Consider the following 22,442-nt stretch of genomic DNA (forward strand, 5'->3'; position numbering starts at 1 on the left):
GAAAAAAAAAAAAAAAAGGCCCTTAAAAGGAAACAATGGTGACAGATCATTTTTATCCAACAATGGAATCAGGTAAGTATTTTCCTAAAGCTAGAAAACAATATATGAAATCACATGTCATAAATAGGACAGAGATAACTTCCCATCAGAGGTAATATGGGAGTTTGAAGTAAAATTAATTAAATTATTTCTATATAATGTGGTGTTTCATGACTTTAATAGATTAATTTTTAAATCGTTTAAAATAATATAAAATAACATAACATGTCTTTATTTCTGTATTTTCTTCATTAATATTTATCACCATTCAAACACTGAAACATAAAATCCATTTCTGTTGTTATACTGAAGTTCAATTTTGTATTTCCCCTTCTTCTTAATTGTTAATACTAATTTTTAAAAGTTTAAAAATCACCTGTCTAAAAGTTATTATTTTATTGGACCTAAAAGAGATAAAACATAGAATTTTGTATAAAGGAAATGAAATCCAAATGTTATGTTATATTAAGCAGGTGGTGGTTAGTAAGGCTTATTATTTAATCTCAGATTAATATTCAGCATGTTTTAAACACTGTCACAACATCCTGGTCAAATATAGCTATTTTTTCTCCCTTTATCATAGCTTATGAATATCATTTTTGAAATATAAATCATCTAAATTTTCAAATCAAAATACATAGTGTTTACAAAATACAGTAAGCATGAAATAATGCTAAAGTGAAGTGAGCGACAAAAGTGATTGTGTGCTTTTTAATTTTATTCTACTACACTTTGGGGACGGAAGGAAGGGAAAATAAAGGGAGAAAGAAGAAAGGAAAGAGAACATAAAGGAATGAAGAAGAAAGAGATAGCGGGAGAGAGAGGAAGAATTTACTGGGCTCTCGTGACTTAATTTTACATATTAGAAGAAGTCGTTAAGATATAGCTTGTGAAATATTGCACTAATATTTATCAACTATTCTAAATGAATATTGCTAAGTGAGCACTAAGCATATGCCAAGTCAAAGTGCTCACTTTGTAACACATATGAAACAACTAGGCCCCTTGTATCCTTCTGGAAGAGCTTACAAAGGAGAATATTGTAAAATAGTCATAATTTATAATGAATCACAAGTCAATTAAACCAAGACTTAAGATAACCAAGCTTACAGAGAAAGGTATTTTGGCATAATAAAGATTACTTTTAAGAAATCCAGCAATAACATTACACAATTATGCTAACTCTATTGTTGAGTTAAACTGAACTGACAGTTCAGTCAATCAGAGTTTTTCAAATGGATATCCATATGGCTGCCATACTTCCCTGACACAACCTAAACCTAAAAGTGTTGCCCAGGGTAAAGAAAATCTGGAGAATGTTTGAGAATTTACTATAATACTCTAGTATAAAATTGTTCATATAGGTTTTAAATCCAACGTGAGTGTTAAATATACCGTATTGAAAATGCCTACAACATAAATATTAAGAGTAAGCAAAATTATTTTGGGATCCAAACACTTAGTAGCTAAAAATGTCTCAAGTGTAGTAATCATGTCCTATATAAACTCAATTAAATATATACTTATCCAAGAAAAGTGATTATTTTGAATCTAACAGCATTTCTATAATATCTGAAATGTTACCTAATTTATACTCAAGAAAAACATTTGAATGGACAATTATGCTCCTATATTTTTGTTTTTGATTAATTGTGATGAAACATATTTGTCCACATATAAAATTTTTAACTAGTCAAAATTAGTAGATATCACTTAAAATCAATATACAGCATTCTCAGTTTGTAAATTAAATGAAGATACTTTTGTAACAATATTTTATCCTCAAAAATGTTTGAAACGTAATGTCATATAGCATTTAAAATATCCTATATAGAGTATCAATGGTTCCTACCTTCTTACAACAAATGAACATGTGTTCTGGGTCTATAATCTTTTAAGTAGTGTAGGTACATTTTACAGTTAAGTGGCAATTAAGTGACCACTTAATAAACATTCATAGGCATTAACTGATCCTCAGGGGCCATATTAATTTATTCAGGCTCTTTAGTTCCCTTGACCTTTTGATTTAGATCTGGTAATATATGTGTATACTTGAAAATTTTCCATGTAAATTAGTGAGTTAATTGCATGAATACATGAAATTAATGTGACATTTAAAATGTTCTTAAAGTGATTGAACATGTTTTATTTGTTTCTATTCATTTCCCAAAACTGTGTACAGAATTTTGAATTTAGTTCATGAGAATTCATTATTTTGACATTTTAGTGGATGCTATCTGTTTTTTCATAATGCTTGGGGAAGCATGATTAAAGTAAACATTATTTATTGTATGGATGTATCTCTGGTTTAAAAATAATGTCTCCCTATTGAAAGATATATATATATATAGAGAGAGAGTGTGTAGTTATGCTTACATTTGATATGTACAATTATTTTTATTTTCAAGTTTTTCTGATAGGTAAAACTCTTTGAGTGCATCAGTTTCTGATTTTCCACAACATTTTAATCACTGAGAAATAGTGCTGCTTCCCTAAATTTTTTTAGTTCTAAAGGATTAAAATTTCTGCAGCACACACACACAAAATTCATTATTTCACATGCTATACTTTGAATTGCCTGTAGCACTGAAAGGTAATGTTTCCCCTGAAGTTGTAATTATCATGATCAAAATTAAAACAGCAAATGAAAGTTTATAAAATTTAGATTTAAATGATCAAATGAGCCAGGCATGGTGGCGCACGCCTGCAATTCCAGCACTCTGAAGACTAAGGCAGGAGGATTGCTGTGAGTTTGAGACCATCCTGGGCTCCATAGTGAGTTCCAGGTCAGTCTCAACTACATAGTGGGACCCTTTCTCCAAAAAGCCAAAACAAACAAGCAAACAAACAACAACAAAAAGATCAAATGAAATTTTTGTAAATGTAAATATAATAACAAATTTAAAATATTTGTTTCTCTGTTGTGATTGTTATTATCTTTTTTACTGTTTAGTATACTGGGGGATGTCTTTTCCTTTTAAGACAACCCTCAATGAAGTTAATGGATACTGTTTTCTTTCTTCATGTCTTCTGGGGCAGGTTTTAGAAAAACTTTAAGAAGTTTTGTAATGATAGATTGTTATGTGTCTTTCCATCTCAATACACATCTGCAAATTTTCATCTTGTATTTTTATTAATCTTGTAATAATGTAGATTCTCTGAGGCAAAAAATATGCAATATGTGTCATAAAATTAAGATATAGTTTGTCTTAACATGATTTGAATTAGGGATATGAAATAAAATAAAAACAATAGTTTTCAAGTTCTACTTTTTCCAAAAGTTAGTGTCTCAGTCATATGGGACTACAAAACCTAGGAATAATATTTTTCTACACATTCTAGTTTAGAAATTGTGTTGTGACTTTTAATTCGGATAAATTATACATTAAATTGCGTCAATAGCATTCGAGAAATTAAATCCATTTTGATCTCTGTTAAATAAGTAAATGTTTCTAATTTGGAAACCTCTAGTCATGATATTTAATCTTTGCTGAGCCTTACTACCTACCAGTCAAAGTGCCTTTCCTTTCCACCCAAAAGGCTTATCAGTGTGAGCCTGTGACACACATACCAGATGACCTCTTGCCTTGGATTCCCTCGAGACAGACAATGGTGACTTCACCCTATCCTTGCTACTCTTGCAGACAGCCATCGTACAGATGAAAATTCTGTATTTCTGTAAAGCAGAGGAAAAATGACACACGCTGCTTACAAAAATATGACATAGTTGATAACATGTATGAACAGATAAGTCTGAAGCCTATACATACTTCCTGAATTTGTAATCTACTTAAATTGTAGTGACCATATTTTTGACATAATAAGGAAAAATGATAGTAGTGAAACAAATAATAGAATTTCAGAGTACGTTGCATCCTATAAATCTCTTCACACTAGGTAATTATTCAGATCGAATATAGACTATTTTAAACAACAGTTAGAGCAAACATTTTATAGATTATTTATGTTCTTTAAAAATCACCCAGGAGGGCCGGGGATTTAGCTCAGTGGTTCGGTGGCCTGCCTTGCAAATGCAAGGACCTGAGTTCATTCCCCGGCACCAAAATAAAAAAAAAAAAAAAAAAAAAAAAAAAAAAAAAAATCATCCAAGAAACTAAAAGGAGAATTATCACTTTGTGACCCTCCACTAAGACAACTATTTCAGGCAATCCTTATAAAAATCTTATTAGGTAAATATTAGAAAAAAAGGCAGTGTTAAAACTCTGCTTGCAACAAGGTTTTGTCTGTGATATTTTGTTATAGTAACTCAAAATAAACTAAAATGTACTCTGACATACATAACACACACCATTAATGAGAAAATTTAAATACTTTAATATAAGAAATGTCTTCTATTTGAGTAGAGCAAATTCACATAACCCAAAAAAGATGCTGAAAACTCTTACCGTAATGAGTTTACTTTTAAAATTGAAACTAAATTAAAGAATAGTAGAAAACATAACTCTGAGTTAGTGCCTATACCAGTCAAGAGAAAAACCTTGTTGCAAGCAGAGTTTTAATAATGAGCAACAGTAAAGAGGACATGGTATTTTTACAGTGTATGAAAGAACAGAAAACAATGTATATTATAATGATAGCTATCTCCAAAGAGGCCTGTGTCCTAATCCTGTTGACTTGGGAGCTAGAATTTTGGAAAGAAACATAAAAATTGTGTACAGGCATGTCTGTGTGTGTGTGTGTGTGTGTGTGTGTGTGTGTGTGTAAAGAGAGAGTAGAAAATATTTTTTCTATTAAAATATTCTATTAAACAGTATTTTATTTTGAGGATCAGTTATTTCTGGGAAAAGGAAATTTATCTTATAAACCAGGATGATTCTGGAGTTTAGAAAACATGTCTGACTAAATTTTAAATCCATAATGCCTAAAAATGCCTACTATGCTGAAAATTCAATAAAATAGTATTTTTGAATATATAATAATGAGCAACAGTAAAGAGGACATGGTATTTCTACAGTGTATGAAAGAACAGAAAACAATATATAAATGTGTTACTCTGGTTTTCATCACCGTAACAAAATAATTGAGAAAGTAAACTTAAAATAAAGAGAGATTTATTATGCTTCAAGATTTCAGAGGTGGAATTCCATGGCTTTTTGGCCCAGTGGCTTTCAGGCCCTGTGATGAAGACATCATTCTATCACAGAAATGCGTGTGGTGATGGAAAGTTGCTCACCTTGTGTTGGCCACGAAAGAGAGAAAGAAAGGGGAAGAGGAGATAAGAAAGAGGTGATAGGAGAAAGGAGAGAGAAACGCAGAGAGACAAAGGACCAGTCACCTTCCTGATGTTCCCATCTCCGAGCAATGCCATATTGAGCATCAAACCCTCATCACATGAGATTGGGGGGCCGTATTTCAGCTCCAAGACAAAAACACTATACAACATAGGGTCAATGGTTATTTCACATATGAGCAAAAAGAATCATAAAACTTAGTGATTTGTGGAATATTTCAATACTGTCATTTGTATTCATAAGGAACGTCAAAATTTTCAAGAAAAATTCAGCATATATTTGCATATACATTTTCAAAAATAAGTGATGCAATATGTAATATATTTATGAAACATCTTTTGAAAATGTTAAAAATGTATTTTCAAAGTTCTCATGCAAAGTTCATAATCTTCATCACATTAAAAATCCCATCTATCTATTCTCTATCTTTCATTTATTTAAACACATTTTTTTGGGGGTAGTTACTTTATTTTGGGCTAAGTTCAAGGTGATAGGGGTGGGGTAATTTAAAATGAAAAGGAATACCAAAATCTGTGCCCTCAGAGACCTAATTTAGCATTCTTGGGATAAATATTAAAAGTCAGCATATAAAAATTTATCACAGATATATAATTTGATGGAAGTATCTATGAAGATAAATAAATTATGGAAGAAATAAAGGGAGATTTGAAGAAAAAGAGATTCATTTTTAAAGTTTGATCAAACTCTACCAGTAAGGTGGAAATCTGACAATATCCAGTAGAAAAGGAAAGCACAGCTATTCATGTCTGGGACCATGATACAGGCAGGAAAAGAGAAAAGCCAGGCTTGAATTATATTTAATTTTGTCATATAGAAAAGGGTGTGGTTTTCATATTAAAGCTGAGTGAGTAGGGAGGAAGGCACAGTAGGTGTGCTCTCACAGGCAAGGTAGATCAAATTACCTACTGGATCTTTCAGGGAAATGCAAAGATATCTAGACTTTTCTAAATGAGATGGGAAACTATTTGAGGATGTACGATGCTGAAGTGATGGCATCTGACTTACTTTTTCTGCTATGGGTTAGGCAGCTATATTATAAATATACAAAATAAACAAGGTAGGAGAAAGAAAAGCAATTAGGATACTACAGGGATAATAATTTAAGAGATGTTATGAACTTGTACCAAAAGTCACAGTGAAGTCAAATGTTTCTAGGGAGTAGATTTTTCACAAATAGTTTGTTTTTATTTTTCTTCTCTAAATATTTTCTATTTTAGACAACATTTTATATTTTTTGCTTTTCACAGATAAATTATTGCTCTCTTCATTGTTATGTCTTTATTCACTGATGCAGGATGATCACATAATCTAATCTAAATTAAATTCATGTGTAAATAAGGTATTTCTAAAAGGTAATGTATATTTTATTAGATTAAAGTTATTAAAGAGTTATTGATTATTTGAGTTTACAGATTTCCAATTATTTGAGATGAATAAATCATTATTGAATTATATACAGGAAATTTGCTAAAGGAGTAGGTTTTACACACACACATACAGAATGATAATTATCTTTGTTATTGGATATATTCATTGGCTTGACTATAGTAGTAATGTTCCTTCCCAGAGTTTTTCAAGGTTTGAGAGAAGAAAATTTCATTTAATTTTTGTGTGAACCAAATATAAGAATCTGCTAAGCAACTATTACTCATTTAGTACTTTAAAGTTAGATATTTTTGCCAGGCATGGTGGTACACCACTATACTGCCAGCACTGGGACGGCTGAGGCATCAGGATCACTATGAGTTTGAGACTAGCCTGGGTTACATAGTGAGTTCAGGCCAGTTTGAACTACATAACAAGACCCTGTCTCAAAAACATTCAAACAAACAAACAAAAAAAGGTAGATATTTATAGTTCCTTTAAAATAATTTATATAATTCTGTGTCTTCTAGTCTACTCCATTGATCCTCAGCTCTGTTTCTTTGCCAATAACATACTGTTTTTATCACAGTAGCTTCATAATATAGTTTCAAGTCAGGATTAGTATAGCCCCTATCTTGTCTTTGTTGCTTATAGTTGCTTTTGCTATTCTAGGACTCTTCTGGTTCCAAATGAAATTTTGGAGTGTTTTCTCTAATTATGTGTGATATGCTGTTAAATTTTCACTTGAAATTGCATTGAATCTATATTGCAGTTTTGGAATATGGCCATTTTTACTATATTGGTTCTTCCTGCTCAGGAGTAAGGGCTGTCTTTCCATTTTCTCATATCCTTTTTAATCTGTTTTTTTTTTATCAGAATTCTGTAGTTTTCAGAGTAGAGGTCTTTTGCTTCCTTCACTAGATTGATTCCTCCTAGATATTTTATTTGAGGGATACTATTATGAAAGGAGTTATTTATCCAATTCCTCTCTTAGTGAGTCCGTTGTTTGTGTATAGGAAGGCTATTATTTTTTATGTGTGGATCTTGTATCCAGCTACTCTACTGAATTTGTTTATCAAGTCTAGAAGATTCTTGGAGTTCTTGGTGTCTTCTATATAGAGTATCATGCCATCCTCAAATAATGATGATTTAACTTCTTCATTTCCTATCTTTATTGCTTTTCTTTCTCTTGTCTGATTTCTGTGGCTAATATTTTCAGAACTATATTAAAAAGGAGTAATGAAAGTGGAACTTGCCTTGTTCTTAATTTTAGCATTAAATATTTCAGTTTTCACTATTTAGTATAATGTTGGCTGTTGGCTTTTCATAGATGGCTTTTATCAGGTTTAGAAAAAGACCATTTATTCTTATTTTCTGTAGGGTTTTTATCATGAATGGATATTGGATTTTGTTGAAAGCTTTTTCTGCATCTATTGTAATTATCATATGGTTTTTGTCCTCCAGTCTGTTAACATAGTGTATTACATTTATTGATTTGCGAATGTTTAACCGTCCCTATATTTTTAGGATGAATCACACTTGCTCTGTGTGTATGATCTTCTTGATGATCATTTGCATCCTATTTGCCTGTATCTCATGAGGATTTTTGTGTTTATGTTCATTAGGGAGATTGGCCTGTAGTTCTCTTTCTAGGTTGGGTCTTTACTTTTGCAATCAAGGTGATGCTTCCATGAATGAATGTGAAAGTACAGCTTCCCTTTCAATTTCATTGAAGAATTTAAACTTTAGTGGTGATACTTCTTCTCTAAATGTCAAGTAGAATTCCACAGTGAAGCCATCAGTACCTGGGCTTTTCTTTGTTGATACGTTTTTATTATTTTTTTATTTCATTGATTAATACTGGATTGTTGAGAATTTTTAGGTCTTTCAACTTTGGTAAACCTTATGTATTTAGAAATCTGTCCATTTCTTCTGTTTTTACCACATTATTGTTGCATAGATTCTCAAGGAAGGTGTGGATAATATGCATTTCTGCTGGCTCTGTTGTTATTTCACCCTTTACTTTTCTAATTGCATGAATTTGAGGCTTTTCTTTCCTTTTTTGATAAGGTTGTCTAAGGGTTTGTCATTCTTTTTATTCTTTTGAAGAAACAACTCTTTGCTTCATTGTTTTTGAGCATCATTCTCTTTGTCTCCATTGCATTTATTTCTACCCTGATTTTTATGATTTTTGCCCCTTGTATAAATTTTGATTTTGTCTTGATCTTCATTTCCTAGAATCTTGAGATTCATCAAGTTGTTTATTTGAGTTTGCTCTATTTTCCCAATACGGGTATTCACTGCTATGGATTTCCCTCATAAGACTGTTATTGCTATCATTATGTCCCATGATTTCCAATATGTTGTATTGACATTGTCATTTAACTGTAGAAACTAATTTTTTCTTTATTTTCCTGTGTGACCCATTGGTTGTTCAGGACAGTCTTGCTCAATTTCCAAATATTTAAGAGGTTTTGATTTTTTTTTTTTTTGCTATTGATCTCCAATTTCATTGCGCTATGATCTTCTAATATTTAGGGAATAACTTCAATTCCTTTGCATTTAGTTAAACATGTTCTATGAACAAGTATGTGGTCTGCTTGGAGAACAAGCTGTGTTCACCCAAAAAGAAAGTGTATTCTGATTTGGGGGTTGAACACTTTGTAAATCTATGTTAAGTATTTGTTCAGGAGTTTGATTGAGTTCCAGTATTTCATTTTTGTCTATTTGATCTGTCACTTTGTGATAGTGTGTTTTTCTTTTTTTAAGTTTATTTTTTTGGATTTTTGAGACAGGGTCTCACTATGTGAGATGAAACTAACCTGGAACTCACTATGTAGCCCAGGCTGGTCTCGACTCACAGCAATCCTCCTGCCTCAGCCTCCTGAGTGCTGGGATTACAGGCTTACAGGCATACCCCAACATGCCTGGCTGACAGTGTGTTATTGAGGTCTCCCACTAGTATTGTATTAGTGCTTATTTGATTTTTCCTCTCCATTAATATTTGTTTTATATAGCTGGGTGCATTAATATTTAATTAACACAAATTTATGACTGTCACCTCTTCCTCTAAGATTGATCTCTATACAAGGATGTAATGACCTTCTTTTTCTCTCCTAATTAGTTTCAGTTTGAAATCCATTTTGTCTGCAAATAGGAAAGCTACTCTTGGCGTTTTCCAGATTGTGGCACATAGAGAACTATTTTCCACCCACCTTTTAACTTTTAGTCTATGAGCTTTTTTTTTTTTTTTAATTAAATTTGTTTCTTGTATGCAGCATAGTGTTGGATCTTGCTTCTAGACCCATTTTTCCAGTTTTTTTTTTGATTGGTGAATTGAGACAATTAACATTGATGCTTATAACTGATATGTATTGATTTAACCTTGTCATGATCTTTTCCTGTTGTTGGATCCCCACTTTTACATTTAATTTCTTGTCTTGTCTAATGGGTTCATTCCGTTATGTGCTTTATGGCATTGTGACTTTCATTATCTTGTTTAAATTTTTATGGAGTGTTGATTTTGTTTGTATTCACAAAATTCCTTGGGTGTTCTTTGTCACGGAAGTATCTTATTTCTCCACTGATTTTGAAAGGTAGTTTTGTAGAGTACATCAAACTGGGTTAGAAATTGTTTATTTTTAGGGCTTGAAATAATTCACTCCAGGATCTTCTTGATTTGAGGGTTTGTGTTGAAAAGATTGTTATAATTCTGATGGACTTTGCTTTGTAGGTGATTTGTTTCTTTTCTGTAACTGTTCATAATACTTTGTTCTTCTGTTGCGTATCTGGAATCTTGGCTATTATATGATTAGGTGTTGATTTTTTTTGATCATGGCTAGTTGGAGTCCTATATGCTCCACTTATCTGTATGTCAAATTCTTTTCCCCTGATTGGTAACTTTTCTGGCATCATTTCTGTAAAGTTTTCTTTCAATGTCATTTACACTATCTCCTGTTTCTTCATTAACTCTGATCAGTCTTGTTATTCTTCTTTGTGTCATCTAGCAGCTGCTGGATTCATTTTCACGGTCCTTTTTTTTTTTTGCATCAGGGATCAAACTCAAATTCTGGATATTGAGCTTGTGAAGCAGGTGTTGGAACCACTGAGCCAAATCCCTGGCCTGGCCCTTTATATTTTAAAGAAATCTTTCTGTTACTTATCAGTAACTTTAATTCTATCTTTATATCTGATATTCTTTCCTTACACTGGTTCATTCTACTTGTAAACTTTCAATGGAGTTTTCAAAATCCTGGGTATCTCTTTGAATATGCTTTATGGATTCTATTTCTTTTCTATGCTCGGATTCCATCATGTTCTAGGGTTATTAATCATGTCTTTGGCTGTGGTCACTGTCTTTGTTGTTATTTGAAAAATTATTTCTGATTTCATTTTTTCCAGATTCTGCTTCATTGCCAGTTCAGAGTGTCCAGGTGTTTGAGTTTTAGATTGTTCTATTTCATACCTTGAATTTCCCTTTGGTGTTCTGAAGTCTGGTTTTCTATCTTGTTTAAGTTTCTTTTCACTTCTGTTTTGTTGTTGTTGTTGAAGTTTTTGGTTTAATTTGTTGCTTGTAAATTATTTATTGCAAATGTCTTTATTGCTAGTATTTAGAGCCCTTAGGGAATGGCTAGTACTTGGATTGTCTTCCTGGTATATTTGGCCTTTGATTTGTTTGTTTGTTTGTTTGTTTGTGTTGGCACTGGGGGTGGAACTCGGGACCTTGAACATGGGAAGCAGGTGGTGTCCTTTGGGTTTTGAGTCTATAATGGCCTTTAAGTCTTGGTATAAATGTGAAGACTACTGACTGGAACTATCACATTACCTTGGTCAAAGTAATATGATGAGCAAGAACAGTAACATCAAATATGTCTTAGAAAATGACAAATTATGATATCTACTATTCTGCACATTTAATTTCATAAACTAGACATGATTATATATCAAAATCAATGACCAACCAGAAATATGTTTACACTTAGTAAGCACTTCAATATAGTGGTTTTACTGGCAAGGAAGAAGACTTAGAATTAGTTGGGGTGGTAGAGAGATAGAAGAAGAGATTAGAAATAGGGCTAGAGGACATAGGATCATCATGCAAACTTTGGGAAACTGGAGAAGACAGGAGGAAAAGAGAGAAGGAAGGGATGGAAACATGAATACAACAAACTAACAGCAACAGGAAAACTAGAAATGGTATTCACACTTTTTTAGCAATAAGAACAATAAAAAATAATAGAGTTGGACAAAAACAGGAACAAAAAAGAAGAGAAATGAAAAAGTAGAAAAGAGAAGTAAGACAAAAAAGAAAAAAGTAAGCTTAAAAAAAGGCCCCCTTCTAGGCATGACTCTGCTGTTGGTCGTATACCATGTGGACAGCAGCATGCAGAGCAGAGTCCATTAATCTCATCCAGCCAGCTGGAGTGCAATAAGATTCAGGCTGGTTTCTGGCTGTGAGGCTAGAATTGAGCTCCCTGACCTACTGTGGGTTAGAACTCTACAAGATTCTACTATAGATTTGAGCCACCCTTCTCTCACAGCAGGTCCACATTCAGTAGGAGGTATTGGTCCCAGAAACTCACCAATGGCTTTAGTTCTGCTCTGTTTTTGCTCTGCAAGTGGGCTTCAATTTTCAACAACAATAAGCCTTGGAGAAGGCCTCTCTCTACTACTCACCACTGTGCCATCTTCCTGAGCTCATAGAAAGAGTACTCTGCTCCCAGGTGTCTCTGCTGAAAGGATCTGAATCCAAAGGATGCTTTCAAGGGGTCAGGGAGGCTGCACATATTGCAGGGTCTGGGTACAGGTGGGTGCACATTTCACAGTGTATAGAAATGGTTGTCCCCATATATAATGAAGTTTTGAAGTCAATTTTTTAAAAAAATCATGTGCTTCAACAATATGTACTTCTGTCTCAATTTCATATTATGTTGATTGACAAGTGGGACAAGATATTTCATCAAAATCTTTGTTCATCATTCATAGTCATTATCATGAATCTTGAGAATGATTGTAAAGATTATTCAAAGTTCCTTTGATTTTTAAAAAAATAATCCCATTTTGTTACTGTTGAAGCACCCCTCTGTCACCACCACCTAACCTGCTCTCAAAAATGACCTTAAGAAGAAAATCATCTTGTAAGGGAAGTGGGCAGATGGTAAAGACCTGTACCACTGTCAATTTTCTGTCCTTTGACATCATCTGAATATACAACTGGAAAGTAATTTCTGTGTAGTATGTCAGCAGGAGGAAAATGACAATGATTTTTTAAGTGAAAATATTTCAAATACTTAAAAATCTATAAGAATTCATGATTAGTAGTGAGCAATGCATATCAAAGAGAGAAGCCTAGGGAGAAGAGAATTATTTCCATATAGAAAATACTCCTCATAATAAATATTTAAGTTTGTGCCTGAGGTTGTCAACAAAGATCCTACTTTGTTGAATTAATGTATTTATTTAAGATCTAAATATGTAAAGAATATATAATATTGTGTTATTTGTAATTTGCAATTGCATATGGTATTTCAGAGTATGTTGAATGTAAAATGTAGCCTTTTGGAAATAATATTTTCTTTGATGTTCTAAAAACCCCATTGAATTTATTTTCTTAATTTTATTTGTAAGTAATAGATTTAGAGGCATAATGTTAAATCCAGTGAAAAGCATTTGTTATTGAATTTCATGTCATTTTTGTTCATTTTATTCCTCTAACATTTAAAGAAGATATAAATAACATATTATTCTTGTATTATTTTTTGCTTTTGTTCAGGAGTAAGTAAACATAATTTCCCCAAAATCTATTGGTGGGAGGTCTTAGCTCTTTCATTTTCAAGATGCTAAATAATCGATAATATTTTCTGTTTCATACTTTTGTCAAACTCTGTTCTTGATGCTTTCATGGAACTCACATACAAATGGGAAAGGCAAGCAAGAAAATAACTAGATAAATTATGTCATGAGGTTTTAATTATTATGTAGCAAAATAACCCAGACAATGAGCTAAAGAATGCTGAGACGGCCACAACAATTATTTTAGATAATGTGGTTGGAGAAAATCTGTCTGATAAGGTGACATTCAAGAAGAAGCCTGAACAAAAAGGAGGGAAGGTGCAATGGAGTTCTGCTGTTACCAGGGCAATCACCATCTAAGCATAAGGAAAGTGAATGAAAAGGGTCTGAGGTATGTGCTTGGCAGGATAGGCCAACAAATAAACAGGAGGAGAAATAATCAGATGGATGGCTCAACTAACTGTGATCCCCAGTATTAGAAAATCTCTGCAAAATATAGCCCCGTTTTATGTTTCCTTTTTTTTGTAACACCTGTAGACTACCTTTCCCCAAGGCTTGCCATCCATTTCAGTCTTTTTTACATCCTTTTAAATTATTGGACAGAAGGTATAAAGCTGTCCACTACTCCCTATACTAATTTTATTATAGCTTCAAAATAAATATTCTTTAAAATTATATTATTTTTGTATTACCTTGCTTTTATCATCCAATGAGATTGCTAAAACAGATATACATATAGATATATTAGATATATTTTTGTGTAGCTGATCATCTTCTTCATTGTCCTTAAAAAGTGTTTTAAATTTTTCTTTGTACTCTGTGGCTTAAAATTATTCTTTAATTGGGCTACTCCCCATTGCTCCTATTTTTCTTTCACTAAGTAAGCTATTCTAAAAATAGAGTTTTTCTGCAGGTTTTTTTATTTTTATTTTTTTTTTGTTGTTGTTGTTGTTGTTCTTTTTTTCTACCGGTGATTGAACTCTGGACCTTCTGCTTGTGAGTCAGCGGCAGAACCACTGAGCTAAATCCCCGGCCCCCTATACAGCTCTTTTTTTTTATTATTATTAAAAAACATATTACTCTGTCCTCTTAGAATATTACTTTGACAAAATTTTAAATTATTGAGAATTGATCGATCACTAAATTTAAAGTGTATGACTAACAAAATATCCCAATTATCTTAAATTATATTTTCTAAATACCTTTGTATATTACACTATTCTGCCTATTTAAAGCACATACAAAAATGAGATGTTAGGACAAAAGGTTTTCTGTGTCGTTTAATTTCTTTATTATTTAATTTAACATCTTTCTAAAAATTTCCCTCAATCCATATCACCTGTGTACTCTCTGATAGATTATTTTGAAGCAAATCTCAGATCTTGTATCATTGCAGATTATCCACATATAAATCTGAAAAAAAATAAATACATAAATATAAGACAGAGAAAGCTGAAGATCAAAATGTATGTAAGAGCTGGTCGTAGTGATGCCCTCCTCTAATCCCAACACTTGGGAGACTGAAGAAAGAGGATTTCCACAAATTCAAGGCCAGCCTGTGGTACATAGTGAGTTCAGGACAGACTGAACTGCATAGCAAAAGCCTTGCTCAAAAAAAGTATAGAAAAATGTAATGATTTATCCCTTCTCTTATGTCACTTAATTATTTCTATCAATTAAAAATGCTTCAAAAATAATTATCTAATGAAACAAAAATTCCTCAAGGTGTGCAATTTAGATTTCCATTAGCTTTGCCAGTTGAAGAAGATTATTGCTGGCTATTCTTTAAATATGAAATAAAATAACTAAACACAAAGTTTCTAAGCATAATAAGATACTAATATTATCTATCTTTAACCTGTGTTTAATTTTATATATCATGAACAAAAGTGTAACAAAATATGCACATAGATAATTGAGACAGTTTAGTGTTCTGCAAATAAATTAGTGTAGAGAGGTATGTAAACAGATGTTAAGATTTATGACCAATATTTTCATAAAGATTCATTTCATAAAAGAATATTTCAAAGGTGTTTGGAATGTGAGCACTAGAAACTAGAAGAAAATAGAAAGACTTGTTTTTGTTTTGTTTTGTTTTGTTTTTTTGAGACAGGATTTCACTATGTAGTTGAGACTAACCTTGAATTCACTACATAGCCCAGGCTGGTCTCATACTCACAGTTATCCCCCTGTCTCAGCCTCCCAAGTGATGGAATTACAGGCATGCACCACCATGTGCTGCTGTAGACTTGATTTTGACTTCTTCAACATCCACTTGTAGTAAGTATCTGAACATCTGCTATGTTAAAACAGAATTTTTATCTTGCTGCAAAGACAGCAGTACAATTTTGCAGAGGTAGTTGATTGCAAAATTCAAATTGTTAATAATGACACAGGAAAAAAATACTAATAGTATAACACATATTCTACAATAAGTAGTGAGCTTCAGGTTTTATAATTATATACATGATGCTAAATAGTCATGTGCTTAATTTATTGTTTATAGAATACTTTTGAGGATATGTCTTACATAAGTGAGGTAGATATCTCCAATACCTTTTCCTGTTGTCAGACCCTTAGTTTTTTAGGCTGTTATAATTCATTATTTTTTAAATTTCATATATATTATATTAATGATAATAGTGCTAAAAGAACTATAAAAGTTGAACATTAGTTGAAAAATAAACTTTTGTTATATGTTTGTGTATATTCCTTATAAACATAAGCATTTAAAATTTGATTTACCTGATGGTTGTTTTTCTATTTTTTATGTACTAATAGCTTTATAACCTGTCCTAATAGTCATTATGTGAAAATGGGTACCAGGAATAACTCAGCTGGGGTCCACTTTATGAAGGTTCTTCTATCAGTTGGATATCTACTTGATGTTTATACCTACTGTTCTCTCTGAACATTAATGTTCTGTTACTGTCTTTTGGAGTACAATTCATTTTCCTCTTTCACTTAACTTTATTGGAAGAATCAAAAATATAACCTCTGCTATACTGAGAGTAGAAAGGCAGTCAGGGCGAGTAGAAACTCCTTACTTTAGAAGTAACCTTAAGATGTAAAGGTTCATTGAGTCTGTATTGCTTTGAATTTAAAAATGTGAAAGTGAGAATCTCAGTAGCAAATTTCAGAGTTTGAGAATTATTAATACAGACATGAATGTATAACTAAAAATTCTTTCTTGAATATACTATAGAAACCATTACCAACTGTTATATTATCTTGCACAAAGCCAGAGTTCACTCTTAGGAAAAATAGTTTCTTCACTTAAATATTAAGATTCTTCCTCTTTGATGACTTAAATCCTTCAATGTTAAATATTTCTTTAAGATATCCAGGCCATTCCTGTGTAAAATATGACCTTAAATGATAGGACAAATCCTCAAAACTAAAGACTATATAATCTTTTCATCAATCGTTACATTGTGTTTTCTTAAAAAAATATATTAATAGGTAGGACAACAATATAATTATTATATTCATTCATTTAAAATGTATCAGTGTATCATGAAAGTTTATTGAAGTGTTGTTATTTTGTTATTATGTTTTAAAAATGTTGCAAGTAATATTATAAATAGTAAGACTACAAATACTGGTTCTTATATCATTTTTTGTATGCACTATGCTTCTACAAGCTGAGTAAACTTACCAATATTACTTTCTTGGTTCTTAGATACGCTCAGATTTTTTTTCTAATATCATTTCTTTCACACATATATGACTAAGATAAATTTCTCATTCTTGCATCTAACACCAGATAATGGAAATATATATTTTTAATTAGGCTTAAAATTTATACATTCCTATACCTGAAACAATCTACAATTATGAGTGATATTTTATATGTCAATATGTTTTAAAATTTTGATTTGGATAGTACATTTAGAGTGTCCTTATAAGAGTGAACCAATCTGGGAACAAGCTATGTACATCAAAGTATTGTACTCTGAGATAATGGTTGTAGGAGACCAATGTCAGATGTTGCAAAGCCCAGGCATCTGAGGGTGGTTGATGGCACCTGAGTTCACTATGTCATTTAGCTCAGGTGCATAACAAAATCAACATGGATGACCATACACATACCATACAGCTATGCAAGTTCACCAAAAATACTTTGTCATACTGAGTCTTAGCTAAGCTGATAAAGAACTACTCTAAATTCTCTCATAGAAATTAAGTTTGCTCTGTTTTCTTGTGATGTCTGCTCCACCTGTGTTCCTTTCTTTGAGAACCTCTCCTGACTGAGACTCCCTTCAGCCCACTGGCTCTGACACTTGGCATAGTCAAACTCAAGAAGGTCAAGTAAGTGTCTCCACCACAGCTCGTATGGAAGCAGTACTGGGCAGTGAGAAGAGATTCTTGGGAGTTATTGCAATGCACCCCCAGGCCTTGCTCTGGCTTCTGGTAGTATTTTTCTTGGCATGTTGGAAATCTCCCAAGGACTGGGAGGTGGTTCGCCTGACACTCAAAAATGTTTTACAGGCCTTGGAAATGCTGGACACAGAAATTCCTCTTCCCCAAAATGAATTAGTGGGGATGATGGCTTTTTTGTTTGTTTGTTTGTTTGTTTCTTCTCTTTTGCTATGTGATACAGGAGGCAGAAGAACTTGTCTGGCAGGTGAACCAATTGCTGCAAACTGAAGAGAGCTTGAAGCAATGCACGACAGACGAGGAAGCCATACAGAAGGAGGTTGTGAGTGCCGCCTCCTCTTGGAGCATAAGTCCCATGCACCAGGAGAGGCTCTGGTGTTCCAGGAAATACCTGCTATCCAGGAAAGGTTAAGTAAAACAGAGCTTCTATGGTTGCTATGGCTTTGGGACTAGCAAAACTGCTCCTGTAAGAATAAACACTTGAAGTTAAGCCAATGCCAAAATCTAGACAGATATGACAGCAGCAGGATTAGGTGCAGAGAAGATGGAGGGGCAGCCATTAGACTTGTTGCCATCACTGTGGAAGCAGTTATGCCATGAACACCAATACTGGCCCATGGGCTCAAAGATAAAGGCAGCCCCTGTGAAGCAGAATGAGCTGATGCTGGCAGTCCTTTATACGGTGGGAGACAGACCAAGGCACCAGGTTGGTAGGGACTCAGGAGATCAGAGACTGCTGATCTCCTGTAGAAATAACCATTTATTGGTCCCTAAAAAATGTACAGTGTGTACTAGCATTGGTGGATATTAGAGCCAAGTCAACACTGATCCATGGCAACCCAGATCACTTCACAGGACCCAATGCATGCATAGAAGGGTATGGAGGTCGCTACATTATGATCCAGAAGGCCAAGGTATCTTTGGCATTGGGAGTTTGGCCCTATGTCCCTGTGATATTTATGTTTTCCCAGTGGCTGAATACATCCTGGGTGTGGACACACCAACTGGTGCCAGGTTAGACACTACACAGGGAGAATGCTGTTCGTGGATTTGTGTAATAAAATCTATTGCCTGAGGACATCCCAGTCACTTGCCATTGACTCTTTCACAGGCAGCATGGGCTGTGTGTGTGAAGCAGAACCAGCTGCCCATGGGTCCTGAGGAAATAGAACAGACTGTTTTGAGGTTGGAAGAAGCAGAGGTGATACACCTTGCACAGAGTCCTTTCAGTTCTCCTATTTGGCCTGTGCAGAAGCTAGATGGGATTTGAAGAATGAATGTGGACTACCAGGAAGTGAACAAAGTGCCTCCTCCATTGCATGCAGTGGTACCCAAAGACAAAGACCAGGGGACTGGCTTATCTGTCAAATTCTTGGGTTTTATCTGGTCAAGCATAAAGTAATTCCTGATTCAGTAATTGGTAAGATCCAGGCATACTCCAGACCCACAAGTGTACACCAGTTACAAACATGCATGGGCTTGCTAGGTTTCTGACAGATGTTCATTCTACACCTAGTCACCTTGTTGCACTCTCTGTGTCACATGATTTGAAGAGGTGTAACACGGAGCAGGACTGATACAGCAGAAGCTGCATTTCAGGACTCAAAGAGGGCAATCACTCAAGTACATGCCCTTTGAGTCCTTGACCCTATCCTGCCTTTTGCCCTAGTGGTGAACATGGATGAGGTTTGGTTTGGCTGGGGTTTGTGGCAAAATAAGGGGAAGTGGAAGCACCCTATTGACTTTTGGTCACAGTTGTGGAAAGGAGTTGAAAGTAGGTATTCCCTGATTGCAAAGTGGTTGGCAGCAGTATATGCTGCTACCCACACCTGTGAAGGGAGCACAGGGCAGCAGATTATGGATGCACAAATTAAGTACCCAATAGAGGGCTGGGAATGCACACGGATGTCTCGTCCCAGGAGTGGAGTGGCCTAGGACCCTACCCTGGCATGATGGGAAATATATATACAGCAGAGAGCCTCTTTTTGTCCAGTCCTCTAGTGGCCAACCTGACAAAAATGCTGGGACCCATGACATATATGGCCCAAGAAACCATACAGGATGAGTTACAAGTCAGGATCCCTAATCCTTATGTGGAAGGGAAGAAGAGGCCCCAGGCTGAGCCCTAGTATACTGATGGCTCTAGTCGTGGCACAACCTTGCAACAGATGGTTGCTGTCCAGTTCAGTCTGGAGACAATCTGGATTGAGATTGGAAAAGGCAAGTTAAGCTGATGGGCAGAGATGTGGGCAATGTGGTTACTTGTCAGGTATGAGGATGAACCTCTGCATGTTTGCACAGAAAGTTGGGCTGTACTTCAAGAGCTGATACTCTGGTCACCAAACTGGGTGGTCGAAGACTGGCAGATAGGACATTGATCCCTAGTGAGAGCTGAGTTACAGTGAGGAGACTTCTGGTAGCACCACCATATTGTAACACATGCGACATACCACGTGTCAGGACATGAGCCCCTCCTCTCATCAGTGAATGATTTAGCAGATTCCTTGAGAAGTATAGCAGCCCTTTGAGGTGGCATGGCTTCATAAGAAATTGAGGCACATAGGACCCCATACCATGCAAAGTATAGCACAGCGATGGCATTTGGATATAACCAACACAGAGGCAGAGTGGCAGTGAAAGCGTGCCCTTGACACAGTCAGCTGGCCCCTTGGAGGAGGGAGAGTGCAATACCATGGACACCCCATCCCCTGAAGCAATGGCAGGTAGACTATAGTGAGACCTTTCCTCTTTCAAAGTGACATAAATATGCTATCTCATAGAGGGCCAGCCTTGGACTTCAGCATGGTCCCTGAAGGCCTCCCAGGCTCCTCACCTAGTGCTGGGGACATCATTCTAAAAGGAAGTGACACTGTGGCTGTTTGGTCTATTTTCCTAGGGGTGATAGACCTGGCTGTAACACCCTGCTCTCTGATAGCAATGAGGACACAGGTCTGGTATTCTAAACTGGAAGGTAAAATGATCCTGGACACCATTCTATCACAGGATGAGCATATGGCCTACATCCTCTTCAGCATCATCTATGATAGGTTCTTGCTGTGCCCTGCCTTTCTGACCAGGATGTGTCAAACTAACAGCATTGTCTCCTGGGCAAACAAGTTTGCTTGTGTGTAACAGCAATTGCACTGTACTCCCAACCGATGTCTCCTTAAGGCCTTCTATGGAGACTTGCAATGATGCCTCTGCACAATTGGATGGAATGGCTACAGCAGAACCTGAATGGACCCACCTGGGATCAGAGATCTCAGGCTGTTGAAGCACTGATCTGGAAGAACACAACCCTCTCACAAGGACTGGGACATATGATGTATAATGGTTGGCGGTGGGCGACAGGAAATAAAATAATATTACTGGATGTTGCCCCACTATATATTGAACAGATCAATGAGTTGGTAGGAAATCAGACAGTGGGTTGGAAATCCCTGCACTTGAGTAACAACATGTTATATGTGAGTGACAGAAATGCCTGGTGAGGTGGCCATAAACTCATAGGCACAGTGCCCACTGATTGGCCCATGGCAGATGCCCTATGGGTCTGTGGGATAGGTTGGACATACCTCCCAAGCACAGGATGAAGCACTGCACGTAGGGGTGTCCCTATGCCACGGGCACTATTGGGCCCACTCTGACAGACACACCCCACAACTGGGATGCTGTATATCACAGATGGTAATGCGTCATATGAGTGGCCTGATGCTTTTATCCTATGGTAGTACTGGTGTCAGTGGTAGAGATTATGTACCTATTCCCCAAGTTTAAGCTTTAGCTCAACATGTTGCGCAAAGCCTAAATATCATGCTCATAGATGAAATGTCCCGGATGAGAAAGGCAGTGTTATGGGGAAGCATATGCCTCTGAATTTGTTGACTGAAGCACAGGGAGGCACTTGCGTCCTCTTATATATAAAATGCTGTGCTTTCATTCCTGACCACCAGGAGCAAGCACAAGAGGCCTTACAAGAGATGGACATGGCAATGTCAACCATCCATGCTTTGCAACAAGACCCCCTGACCCAATGGTGGTAATCCCCAGGATCCACCTGGTGTTGAGTGGCTCTCAGTGGTGCTGCAATAGCAATGGGGTTTGTGATTATGCGTTGTTCCTTATATTGCTTTTGTGAGCTCTGGGCAAGATGGGAAGCCTTCTGTGGCATTCACAAGAAGTGGGAGCTCCTCAGACTTTAAAAAGTGTGGGATGTAGCATGCTGCAGTCAGATGTGTCACAGCCCAGGCATCTGAGGATGCTTCAGGGCACCTGAGGACATAACTCTATCATTTATCACAAGTACACAGTAGAGTTTGTTAGAATAGTGAGTAAACATGGATAACCATGAAGTTACCATATAGCTAGTTATAAAGGGTCACTCAAAATGTTTTGTTTCACTGTCTTAGCTAAGCTAATAAAGAACTACTATGAGTTCTGTGCTGGAAATTAAAGAGTGCTTTCCACTCCACCCATTTTCTCTTCTTTGGGTACCTTGTCTGACAAGGTCTGGCTTCTGTCCACCAGCCCCAACAAACGGCAAGATGTGTGTTCATTACTGCTAACTTGATATTGAAAAGAGTACCTCTTGTG

Source organism: Fukomys damarensis, unplaced genomic scaffold (genome assembly GCF_012274545.1).
Source record: "Fukomys damarensis isolate Sample0158 unplaced genomic scaffold, DMR_v1.0_HiC HiC_scaffold_6, whole genome shotgun sequence".
NCBI classification, from domain to species: Eukaryota; Metazoa; Chordata; class Mammalia; order Rodentia; family Bathyergidae; genus Fukomys; species Fukomys damarensis.